This window comes from Oncorhynchus tshawytscha, linkage group LG28, assembly GCF_018296145.1.
Source record: "Oncorhynchus tshawytscha isolate Ot180627B linkage group LG28, Otsh_v2.0, whole genome shotgun sequence".
NCBI lineage: Eukaryota > Metazoa > Chordata > Actinopteri > Salmoniformes > Salmonidae > Oncorhynchus > Oncorhynchus tshawytscha.
This window is the reverse complement of record NC_056456.1, coordinates 6,402,860-6,414,406: the sequence shown is the minus strand read 5'-3', so window position 1 is coordinate 6,414,406 and position 11,547 is coordinate 6,402,860. Positions and strand designations below refer to the sequence as shown.

General features: G+C 43.3%; 1 long non-coding RNA gene and 1 other non-coding gene across 2 annotated transcripts; both read right to left on the bottom strand.

Annotated features, from left to right (window-relative positions):
- Window positions 1-143: 143 nt before the first annotated feature.
- On the bottom strand, window positions 144-10,922 carry LOC112226441. The gene is made up of 2 exons (XR_002949732.2): window positions 10,548-10,922; window positions 144-656 (listed from the first exon to the last, which is right to left on the bottom strand). It is a non-coding gene; the product is annotated as an uncharacterized LOC112226441 (long non-coding RNA).
- Window positions 287-373, bottom strand: trnastop-uca. Its single transcript has one exon. It is a non-coding gene; the product is annotated as a tRNA-Sec (tRNA).
- Window positions 10,923-11,547: the final 625 nt, after the last annotated feature.

Here is an 11,547-nt window from a genome sequence, read left to right as displayed (position 1 = left end):
GGGACTCCCAATAACGGCCAGTTGTGATACAGCCTGGAATCGAACTAGGGTCTGTAGTGATACCTCTAGCACTGAGATACAGTGCCTTAGACCGCTGCGCCACTCGGGAGCCCAAAACTTTCAAACAAAACAACGAGCAGATGTGTAGTTTCAACAAGAGTAGCTATTTATTTCCATGAGCACTATTACAAATGATTTTGTTGTTTTAGCCTAGAACATCTATTAGCGAATTCCTATGAATATTATAAGGGGATCAAAGTCTATACATTTGAGCGCTTAGAATTTACGCCCGAAAGGTGGAATTGAACCACTCTGCCGATAAGCAGCTACAGGTTTGAAGCCTGCACCTCGGACCACCGATGCTCATCTGGACAAAGGGAGAGGAAAAGAGGGGATTTTCAGTCATGGCTGAGATGACAGATGTTGTAGATAGAGATAAAACACTTCTCTCCTTATGAAGAAAAAAGGAGCATGAGAGGAGGTCAGCAAATTGTAGCAAAGAGTTTTCTGGCTGTGGATTGATATCCTGGAACTCTTTGCAGAAAGATGACAGGCAAGCAACTTAGAAGTATGGTGTTTGCAGAACAAGGACTTTCTCCTTCACATCCATCCAGGACTATATCTGTTGCTTTGGTGTCTGGCAGTTGGATTTTCACCTGAGGATGGGGAAAAAGTTAATATACAATACTAGTCAAAAGTTTGGACACATCTACTCATTCAAAGGTTTTTCTTTATTTTGACTATTTTCTACATTGTAGAATAATAGTGAATCAAATCAAATGTTATTTGTCACATGCGCTGAATACAACAGGTGTGGACCTTACAGTGAAATGCTTCCTTACAAGCCCTTAACCAACAATGCAGTTTTAAGAAAAATGAGTGTGAGATAAGTAAAAAATAGAAAATAAAAGTAACAAATAATTAAAGAGCAGCAGTAAAATAACAATGGCGAGGCTATATACAGGGGGTACCGGTACAGAATCAAGGTGCGGGGCACCGGTTAAGTCGAGGTAATTGAGATAATATGTACATTTAGGTAGAGTTAAAGTGACTATGCATAGATAATAAACAGAGTAGCAGAAGCATAAAAGAGGGGTCTGGGTAGCCCTTTGATTAGCTGTTCAGGAGTCGTATGGCTTGGTGGTATAAGCTGTTTAGAAGCCTTTTGGACCTAGACTTGGCACTCCAGTACAGATTGCCGTTCGGTAGCAGAGAGAAGAGTCAATGACTAGGGTGGCTGGAGTCTTTGACAATTTTAGGGCCTTCCTCTGACACCGCCTGGTATAGAGGTCCTGGATTGCAGGATGCTTGGTCCCAGTGATGTACTGGGCCGTACGCACTACCCTCTGTCGTTCCTTGTGGTCGGAGGCCGAGCAGTTGCCATACCAGGCAGTGATGCAACGAGTCAGGATGCTCTCGATGGTGCAGCTGTACAACCTTTCGAGGATCTGAGGTCCCATGCCAAATCTTTTCAGTCTCCTGAGCGGGAACTGCTTAGCTCAACAGTTTTGTCCTGCCCTCTTCATGACTGTCTTTGTGTGTTTGGACCATGATAGTTTGTTGGTGATGTAGACACCAAGGAGCTTGAAGCTCTCAACCTTCTCCACTTCAGACCCATTGATGAGAATGGGGGCGTGCTCGGTCCTCCTTCTCCTGTAGTCTACAATCATCTCCTTTGTCTTGATCACATTGAGGGAGAGGTTGTTGTCCTTGCACCACATGGCCAGGTCTCTGACCTCCTCCATATAGGCTGTCTCATTGTTGTCGGTGATCAGGCCTACCGCTGTTGTGTCATTGGCAAACTTGATGATGGTGTTGGAGTCATGCCTGGCCATGCAGTCATGAGTGAACAGGCAGTACAGGAGGGGACTGAGCATGCACCCCTGAGGGGCCCCCGTGTTGAGTATCAGTGTGGCGGATGTGTTGTTACCTACACTTACCACCTGGGGGCGGCCCGTCAGGAAGTCCAGGATCCAGTTGCAGAGGGAGTTGTTTAGTCCCAGGGTCCTTAGCTAAGTGATGAGCTTTGAGGGCACTATGGTGTTGAACGCTGAGCTGTAGTCAGTGAATAGCATTCTCACATAGGTGTTCCTTTTGTCCAGGTGGGAAAGGGCAGTGTTGAGTGCAATAGTGATTGCATCATCTGTGGATCTGTGTAAATTGGAGTGGGTTTCTGGGATAATGGTGTTGATGTGAGCCATGACCAGCCTTTCAAAGCACTTCATGGCTACAGACGTGAGTGCTATGGGTCAGTAGTCATTTAGGGAGGTTAACTTAGTGTTCCTGGGCACAGGGACTATGATGGTCTGCTTGAAATATGTTGGTATTACAGACTCAGTCAGATAGGTTGAAAATACGATACTGGTGACGTCATTTCCGGTCACAACTTGCAGACTTGTTTTCGAGTTGCTGTGCGTTTTGTTGCCAACCTATTTTGCTACCTGACAACTTTACGGTTTTTACTTTTTGTTTACCGTTTATATATATATATTTTTTTCCCCTCAACTTTTTCACTCCGGACGCTTTATCTGGACACGATTCGTCAGGACCTCCAACAGCCGAAGCTAAGTAGTAACATTAACATGATGCCTTCTAATTGCAGTCGCTGTACTCGCCTTACGGCGAATGCTACAAGCTGTGCTACAAGCCCAGCTTCAGACGCAATCGTTAGGCAAGGGTAATTTCAGTGTAGGAAAGGATGAAACAGCGTCTGTGCCACCAGTAAGTACAGATAGTAGTATAAATCCCCTGGCACAGTCCCCGCAGCCGGACAACTTTTTCACGGTTTCTGGAAGGAAATGCTGTAGGAACGCTCAACCGGTGTCGCTCATTCAGCCGACAGAAAATTTCAACCGGTTTTCCCCATTAAGCAGCGAGTCGGAGTCAGAGGCAGAGTCTTCTCTGGTCTCTACTCCTCCAGTTACGGGGTCTGAGACGCTGAAGCTTCCCACCATTAGCTCTGACAAATTGAAAACTCTAGTTATTGGCGACTCCATTACCCGCAGTATTAGACTTAAAACGAATCATCCAGCGATCATACACTGTTTACCAGGGGGCAGGGCTACCGACGTTAAGGCTAATCTGAAGATGGTGCTGGCTAAAGCTAAAACTGGCGAGTGTAGAGAGTATAGAGATATTGTTATCCACGTCGGCACCAACGATGTTAGGATGAAACAGTCAGAGATCACCAAGCGCAACATAGCTTCTGCGTGTAAATCAGCTAGAAAGATGTGTCGGCATCGAGTAATTGTCTCTGGCCCCCTCCCACTTAGGGGGAGTGATGAGCTCTACAGCAGAGTCTCACAACTCAATCGCTGGTTGAAAACTGTTTTCTGCCCCTCCCAAAAGATAGAATTTGTAGATAATTGGCCCTCTTTCTGGGACTCACCCACAAACAGGACCAAGCCTGACCTGCTGAGGAGTGACGGACTCCATCCTAGCTGGAGGGGTGCTCTCATCTTATCTACCAACATAGACAGGGCTCTAACTCCTCTAGCTCCACAATGAAATAGGGTGCAGGCCAGGCAGCAGGCTGTTAGCCAGCCTGCCAGCATAGTGGAGTCTGCCACTAGCACAGTCAGTGTAGTCAGCTCAGCTATCACCATTGAGACCGTGTCTGTGCCTCGACCTAGGTTGGGCAAAACTAAACATGGCGGTGTTCGCCTTAGCAATCTCACTAGGATAAAGACCACCTCCATTCCTGTCATTATTGAAAGAGATCATGATACCTCACATCTCAAAATAGGGCTACTTAATGTTAGATCCCTTACTTCAAAGGCAATTATAGTCAATGAACTAATCACTGATCATAATCTTGATGTGATTGGCCTGACTGAAACATGGCTTAAGCCTGATGAATTTACTGTGTTAAATGAGGCCTCACCTCCTGGCTACACTAGTGACCATATCCCCTGTGCATCCCGCAAAGGCGGAGGTGTTGCTAACATTTACGATAGCAAATTTCAATTTACAAAAAAGAAAATGACGTTTTCGTCTTTTGAGCTTCTAGTCATGAAATCTATGCAGCCTACTCAATCACTTTTTATAGCTACTGTTTACAGGCCTCCTGGGCCATATACAGCATTCCTCACTGAGTTCCCTGAATTCCTATCGGACCTTGTAGTCATAGCAGATAATATTCTAATCTTTGGTGACTTTAATATTCACATGGAAAAGTCCACAGACCCACTCCAAAAGGCTTTCGGAGCCATCATCGACTCAGTGGGTTTTGTCCAACATGTCTCTGGACCCACTCACTGTCACAGTCATACGCTGCACCTAGTTTTGTCCCATGGAATAAATGTTGTGGATCTTAATGTTTTTCCTCATAATCCTGGACTATCGGACCACCATTTTATTACGTTTGCAGCAACTTACTGCCTTCCTGAAGACAAACAATGTATACGAAATGCTTCAGTCTGGTTTTAGACCCCATCATAGCACTGTGACGGCACTTGTGAAGGTGGTAAATGACATTTTAATGGCATCGGACCGAGGCTCTGCATCTGTCCTCGTGCTCCTAGACCTTAGTGCTGCTTTTGATACCATCGATCACCACATTCTTTTGGAGAGATTGGAAACCCAAATTGGTCTACACGGACAAGTTCTGGCCTGGTTTAGATCTTATCTGTCAGAAAGATATCAGTTTGTCTCTGTGAATGGTTTGTCCTCTGACAAATCAACTGTAAATTTCGGTGTTCCTCAAGGTTCCGTTTTAGGACCACTATTGTTTTCACTATATATTTTACCTCTTGGGGATGTTATTCGAAAACATAATGTTAACTTTCACTGCTATGCGGATGACACACAGCTGTACATTTCAATGAAACATGGTGAAGCCCCAAAATTGCCCTTGCTAGAAGCATGTGTTTCAGACATAAGGAAGTGGATGGCTGCAAACGTTCTACTTTTAAACTCTGACAAAACAGAGATGCTTGTTCTAGGTCCCAAGAAACAAAGAGATCTTCTGTTGAATCTGACAATTAATCTTAATGGTTGTACAGTCGTCTCAAATAAAACTGTAAAGGACCTCGGTGTTACTCTGGACCCTGATCGCTCTTTTGAAGAACATATCAAGACCATTTCAAGGACAGCTTTTTTCGATCTACGTAACATTGCAAAAATCAGAAACTTTCTGTCCAAAAATGATGCAGAAAAATTAATCCATGCTTTTGTCACTTCTAGGTTAGACTACTGCAATGCTCTACTTTCCGGCTACCCGGATAAAGCACTAAATAAACTTCAGTTGGTGCTAAATACGGCTGCTAGAATCCTGACTAGAACCAAAATATTTGATCATATTACTCCAGTGCTAGCCTCTCTACACTGGCTTCCTGTCAAAGCAAGGGCTGATTTCAAGGTTTTACTGCTAACCTACAAAGCATTACATGGGCTTGCTCCTACCTATCTCTCTGATTTGGTCCTGCCGTACATACCTACACGTACACTACGGTCACAAGACGCAGGCCTCCTAATTGTCCCTAGAATTTCTAAGCAAACAGCTGGAGGCAGGGCTTTCTCCTATAGAGCTCCATTTTTATGGAACGGTCTGCCTACCCATGTCAGAGACGCAAACTCGGTCTCAACCTTTAAGTCTTTACTGAAGACTCATCTCTTCAGTGGGTCATATGATTGAGTGTAGTCTGGCCCAGGAGTGGGAAGGTGAACGGAAAGGCTCTGGAGCAACGAACCGCCCTTGCTGTCTCTGCCTGGCCGGTTCCCCTCTTTCCACTGGGATTCTCTGCCTCTAACCCTATTACAGGGGCTGAGTCACTGGCTTACTGGGGCTCTCTCATGCCGTCCCTGGAAGGGGTGCGTCACCTGAGTGGGTTGATTCACTGATGTGGTCATCCTGTCTGGGTTGGCGCCCCCCCTTGGGTTGTGCCATGGCAGAGATCTTTGTGGGCTATACTCAGCCTTGTCTCAGGATGGTAAGTTGGTGGTTGAAGATATCCCTCTAGTGGTGTGGGGGCTGTGCTTTGGCAAAGTGGGTGGGGTTATATATTTCCTGTTTGGCCCTGTCCGGGGGTGTCCTCGGATGGGGCCACAGTGTCTCCTGACCCCTCCTGTCTCAGCCTCCAGTATTTATGCTGTAGTAGTTTATGTGTCGGTCAGTTTGTTATATCTGGAGTACTTCTCCTGTCCTATTCGGTGTCCTGTGTGAATCTAAGTGTGCGTTCTCTAATTCTCTACTTCTCTCTTTCTTTCTCTCTCTCGGAGGACCTGAGCCCTAGGACCATGCCCCAGGACTACCTGACATGATGACTCCTTGCTGTCCCCAGTACACCTGGCCGTGCTGCTGCTCCAGTTTCAACTGTTCTGCCTTATTATTATTCGACCATGCTGGTCATTTATGAACATTTGAACATCTTGGCCATGTTCTGTTATAATCTCCACCCGGCACAGCCAGAAGAGGACTGGCCACCCCACATAGCCTGGTTCCTCTCTAGGTTTCTTCCTAGGTTTTGGCCTTTCTAGGGAGTTTTTCCTAGCCACCGTGCTTCTACACCTGCATTGCTTGCTGTTTGGGGTTTTAGGCTTGGTTTCTGTACAGCACTTTGAGATATCAGCTGATGTACGAATGGCTATATAAATCAATTTGATTTGAAAATGCCAGTGAAGACACTTGCCAGTTGGTCATCGCATGCTCGGAGTACATGTTCTGGTAATCCGTCTGGCCCTGCAGCCTTGAGAATGTTGACCTGTTGAAAGGTCTTACTCACATCGACTACAGAGAGCGTGATCATACGGTCGTCCGTAACAGCTTATAAGCTTCCGGGTTAGAGTCCCGCTCCTTGAAAGCAACAACTCTACCCTTTAGCTTCGTGTGGATGTTGCCTGTAATCTATGGCTTCTGGTTTGGGTATGTACATACACCTTAGCCAAATACATTTGAACTCAGTTTTTCACAATTCCTGACATTTAATCCAAGTTAAAAATTCCCTGTCTTGGGTCAGTTAGGATCACCACTTTATTTTAAGAATGTACCTACATGTGTTATTCTGTTGCATCGCAGAGTCCACCTAGGAGCCTAGGGTATTTATTTTAGACACGTCAGTGTCGCACTTGCTCAGGGACGGCCTCATACTTACAGTTGAAGTCGAAAGTTTACATACACCGTAGCCAAATATATTTAAACTCTGTTTTTCACAATTCCTGACATGTAATCTTAGCAAAAATTCCCTGTCTTAGGTCAGTTAAGATCCCCACTTTATTTTAAGAATGTGAAGTGTCAGAATAATATTAGAGATAATGATTTACTTCAGCTTTTATTTCTTTCATCACATTCCCAGTGGGTCAGAAGTTTACATACACTCAATTAGTATTTGGTAGCATTGCCTTTAAATTGTTTAACTTGGGTCAAACGTTTTGGGTAGACTTCCACAAGTTTCCCACAATAAGTTGGGTGAATTTTGTAGGCCTCCTTGCTCACACACGCTTTTTCAGTTCTGCCCACAAATTTTTGATAGGGTTGAGGTCAGGGCTTTATGATGGTCACTCCAATACCTTGACTTTGTTGTCCTTAAGCCATTTTGCCACAACTTTGGAAGTATGCTTGGGGTCATTGTCCATTTGGAAGACATATTTGCGACCAAGCTTGAACTTCCTGACTGATGTTGCTTCAATATATCTAGATAATTTTCCGCCCTCATGATGCCATCTATTTTGTGAAGTGCACCAGTCCCTCCAGCAAAGCACCCCAACAAGATGATGCTGCCACCCCCGTGCTTCACGGTTGGGATGATGTTCTTCAGCTTGCAAGCCTCCCCCTTTTTCCTCCAAACATAACGATGGTCATTATGGCCAAACAGTTGTATTTTTGTTTCATCAGACCAGAGGACATCTCTCCAAAAAGTACGATATTTGTCCCCATGTGCAGTTGCAAACCTTAGTCTGGCTTTTTTATGGCGGTTTTGGAGCAATGGCTTCTTCCTTGCTGAGCGGCCTTTGAGGTTGTCCATATAGGACTTGTTTTGCTGTGGATATAGATACTTTTGCACCTGTTTCCTCCAGCATCTTCACAAGGTCCTTTGCTGTTGTTCTGGTATTGAGTTGCACTTTTCGCACCACAGTGCGTTCATCTCTAGGAGACAGAACGCATCTCCTTCCTGAGCGGTATGACGGCTGTGTGGTCCCATGGTGTTTATACTTGCGTACTATTGTTTATACAGATGAACGTGGTACCTTCAGGCGTTTAGAAATTGCTCACAAGGATGAACCAGACTTGTGGAGGTCTACATTTTTTTTCTTGGCTGATTTCTTTTGATTTTCCCATGATGTCAAGCAAAGAGGCACTGAGTTTGAAGGTAGGCCTTGAAATACATCCACAGGTGCGCCTCCAATTGACTCAAATGATGTCAATTAGCCTATCAGAAGCTTCTAAAGCCATGATGTCATGATGTCTGGAATTTTCCAAACTGTTTAAAGGCACAGTCAACTTACTGTATGTAAACTTCTGACCCACTTGAATTGTGATACTGTGAATTATAAGTGAAATAATCTGTCTGAAACAATTGTTGGAAAAATTACTTGTGTCATGCACAAAGTAGATGTCCTAACCGACTTGCCAAAACTATAGTTTGTTAACAAGAAATATATGGAGTGGTTGAAAAACGAGTTTTAATGACTCCAACTTAAGTGTATGTAAACTTCCGACTTCAACTGTACGTACGGTCACTGTGGGGACGACATCAACGATCCTCTTATTGATGAAGCCAGTGACTGATGTGTTATTTATGAAGCCAGTGACTGATGTGGTGTACTCCTCAATGCCATCCAAAGAATCCCGGAACATATTCCAGTTTGTGCTAGGATAACAGTCCTGTAGCTTAAGATCTGCTTCATCTGACCACTTCTTTATTGACCAAGTCACTGGTGCTTCCTGCTTTAGTTTTTGCTTGTGAGCAGGAATCAGGAGGATATAATTATGGTCAGATTTGCCAAATGGAGGGTGAGGGAGAGCTTTGTACGTCTCTGTATAAAGGTGGTCTAGAGTTTTTTTTCCCTCTGGTTGCACATTTAACATGCTGGTGGAAATGAGGTAAAACGGATGTAAGTTTCCCTGCATTAAAGACATCAAAACTATGAAATAACACATATGGAATCATGTAGTAACAAAAAATTTGTTAAACAAATCAAATTAGATTTTTCAAAGTAGCCACCCTTTGCCAAACACACACAGAAAGTGTACACAAGCGAGCCAACAACAAACACAATGATCAGTGAGACGTGGTAACTGTCTTGTCTTGAATGTTGTTTTATTTTTCTTGATGACTGCAAACTTGTCTATGTCTCAAATGGCACCTTATTCTCTATATAGTGCACTACTTTTGACCAGGCCCCATAGGCCTCTAGTCAAAAGCAATGCACTATGTAGTGCACTACTTTTGACCAGAGCCCTATGGGTCCCAGTCAAAAGTAGTGCCCATAAGGAATGGGGTGCCTTTTTGTCACTTAAGAGGTTGTTATTGCCCTGATATAAGCCATTTTGGTAAGTTGGTCAACCATTGTTTGTAAGTGCTGTGATAAAATACTGTGTAAAACAATGAATTTGAAGAATGTATGTTTGTTAGTTAGCTAGCCAGCCATTCCATAAATGTTTCAAATTAACTGCCAATATGCCAACATTTTATGCCAACAGTCATACACTGGCTGAAATCAGTGATAGGCCATCAGACTGCTCAAGCAATCACTAACTCGGAGAGGCTGCTGCCTACATTGAGACCCAATCACTGGCCACTTTAATAAATTAATCACTAGTCACTTATACAATGCACTCTAAATAATGCCACTTTAATCATGTTTACATATCTTACATTACTCATATCACATGTATATACTGTATTTTATACCATCTATTGCACCTTGCCTATGCCGCTCGGCCATCGCTCATCCATATACTTACATGTACATATTCTCATTCACCCCTTTAGATTTGTGTGTATTAGGTAGTTGTTGGGGAAATGTTTGATTACTTGTTAGATATTACTCCACTGTTGGAAGTAGAAGCACAAGCACTTTACTACACTTGCATTAACATATGCTAACCATGTGCATGTGACAAATACATTTTGATTTGACTTAAATTGTAAATGAAACAAGTACTGATATTGTATCATGTAGCCTAATAACACTCACAGCTCTACAATAAAACAATAATTGAGAAATGTATGGTCTGTTTCTGTAGATTTTAGATGCTATTTATACAGAAAAAAATGGCATAAAACCCATTTAACTGTATAAGGATATGACAATATTATGTTTTTTTTTGTTATTAGATAGAAATATTGTCAATTACACAATTTCTGATATAACACATGCCTTACTTTTATTTTCCTGCATAAGTAAAATCAGGAAATGCATCACCTATGCCTCTACTGCCATTCATTCCTAATTTAGACTGGTTTTGGATTTCTCCCCAACAATGGCTTCTATTTTCCCCGCATTCTGGAACTTTTATGGTTTATGACATAGCCCCTCTAGTAATTGAATAGGATCTCTGTGGTTTTAGCAGCTTATCTCAATGATGAACGTTAGCAATGCCTTACCTTACAATCATCTTCATCATCCTCGTCCTGCGTGGATAAGAGGGCAGAGAGGTCTTGTAGATTCTGGAATTATGACACCCCCCCCATTTGTGAAATAATTCACGTGCTCGAGCAAAGGCTCCCTGGCAAAGTCAGTTACTGCTAGCATGTTGTAACAAACAATATCGCGCTAAACTCGAGCTAAACTTGATGGCTAATATCACCTCAGTGTTCTTAAAATAGGCGAATCAACTTTGTCTAAATAAAATACGTTCACAGCGACAGCATGATGTGCCAGTCCCAAAAACGGGGAATGTGTTGGTCGTATTGCTGTTTCCTGGGAGACGGTTGCTCAGATTTTTGTCGATGCCATGGAGACCGTGACGACCGCATCTCCTTTTAGACGAGTGGGAGTGGCGAGAAGCATAGAACGATACTATTACGTTCTAATTATATGAGTAAAACAGAACATGTCAGACTGGCACTCGTACTCAAATCTGAAATTATAAGATAGGTGACGCAAATACCATATTTGTTAAACGTATTATTTTCAGATATACAGGAGTGCTTATGAATTCTTGGGAATTCAGCACACCTCTCTTTGAGCCTCTGGTCCTCAGATTTCATTTGACTCTCTGGTCCTCAGAATTCATCCTCTCGTCTCCCATGTTCTTCTCTCTCACTGGGTTGTCACTTGCTACTACAGCCACAATGTCAACATTGGCTATATCATAAAACTTAATGAAAACAAAAACTTTTTGGACTTAATTTAAGGTTAGCAGTGTGGTTAGGGTTCGTTTTCAAATCATATTTTAAGAATAGAAATTGTACAAATAGGTGGTGTTTTGCCATAATTCTAACTTTGTGGCTGTGGTAACTAGTGATGACCATCTCCCTGAACATGACCCTGTTGCCTAAGAAACAGCGGGGACCCCTCACTGTGCCAGTCAACAGGCCTGAGCTCTTCAGTTCCATCGTGAGGACAAGATAGGGATTTCATCCTAGGGATTGGTGAACTGGT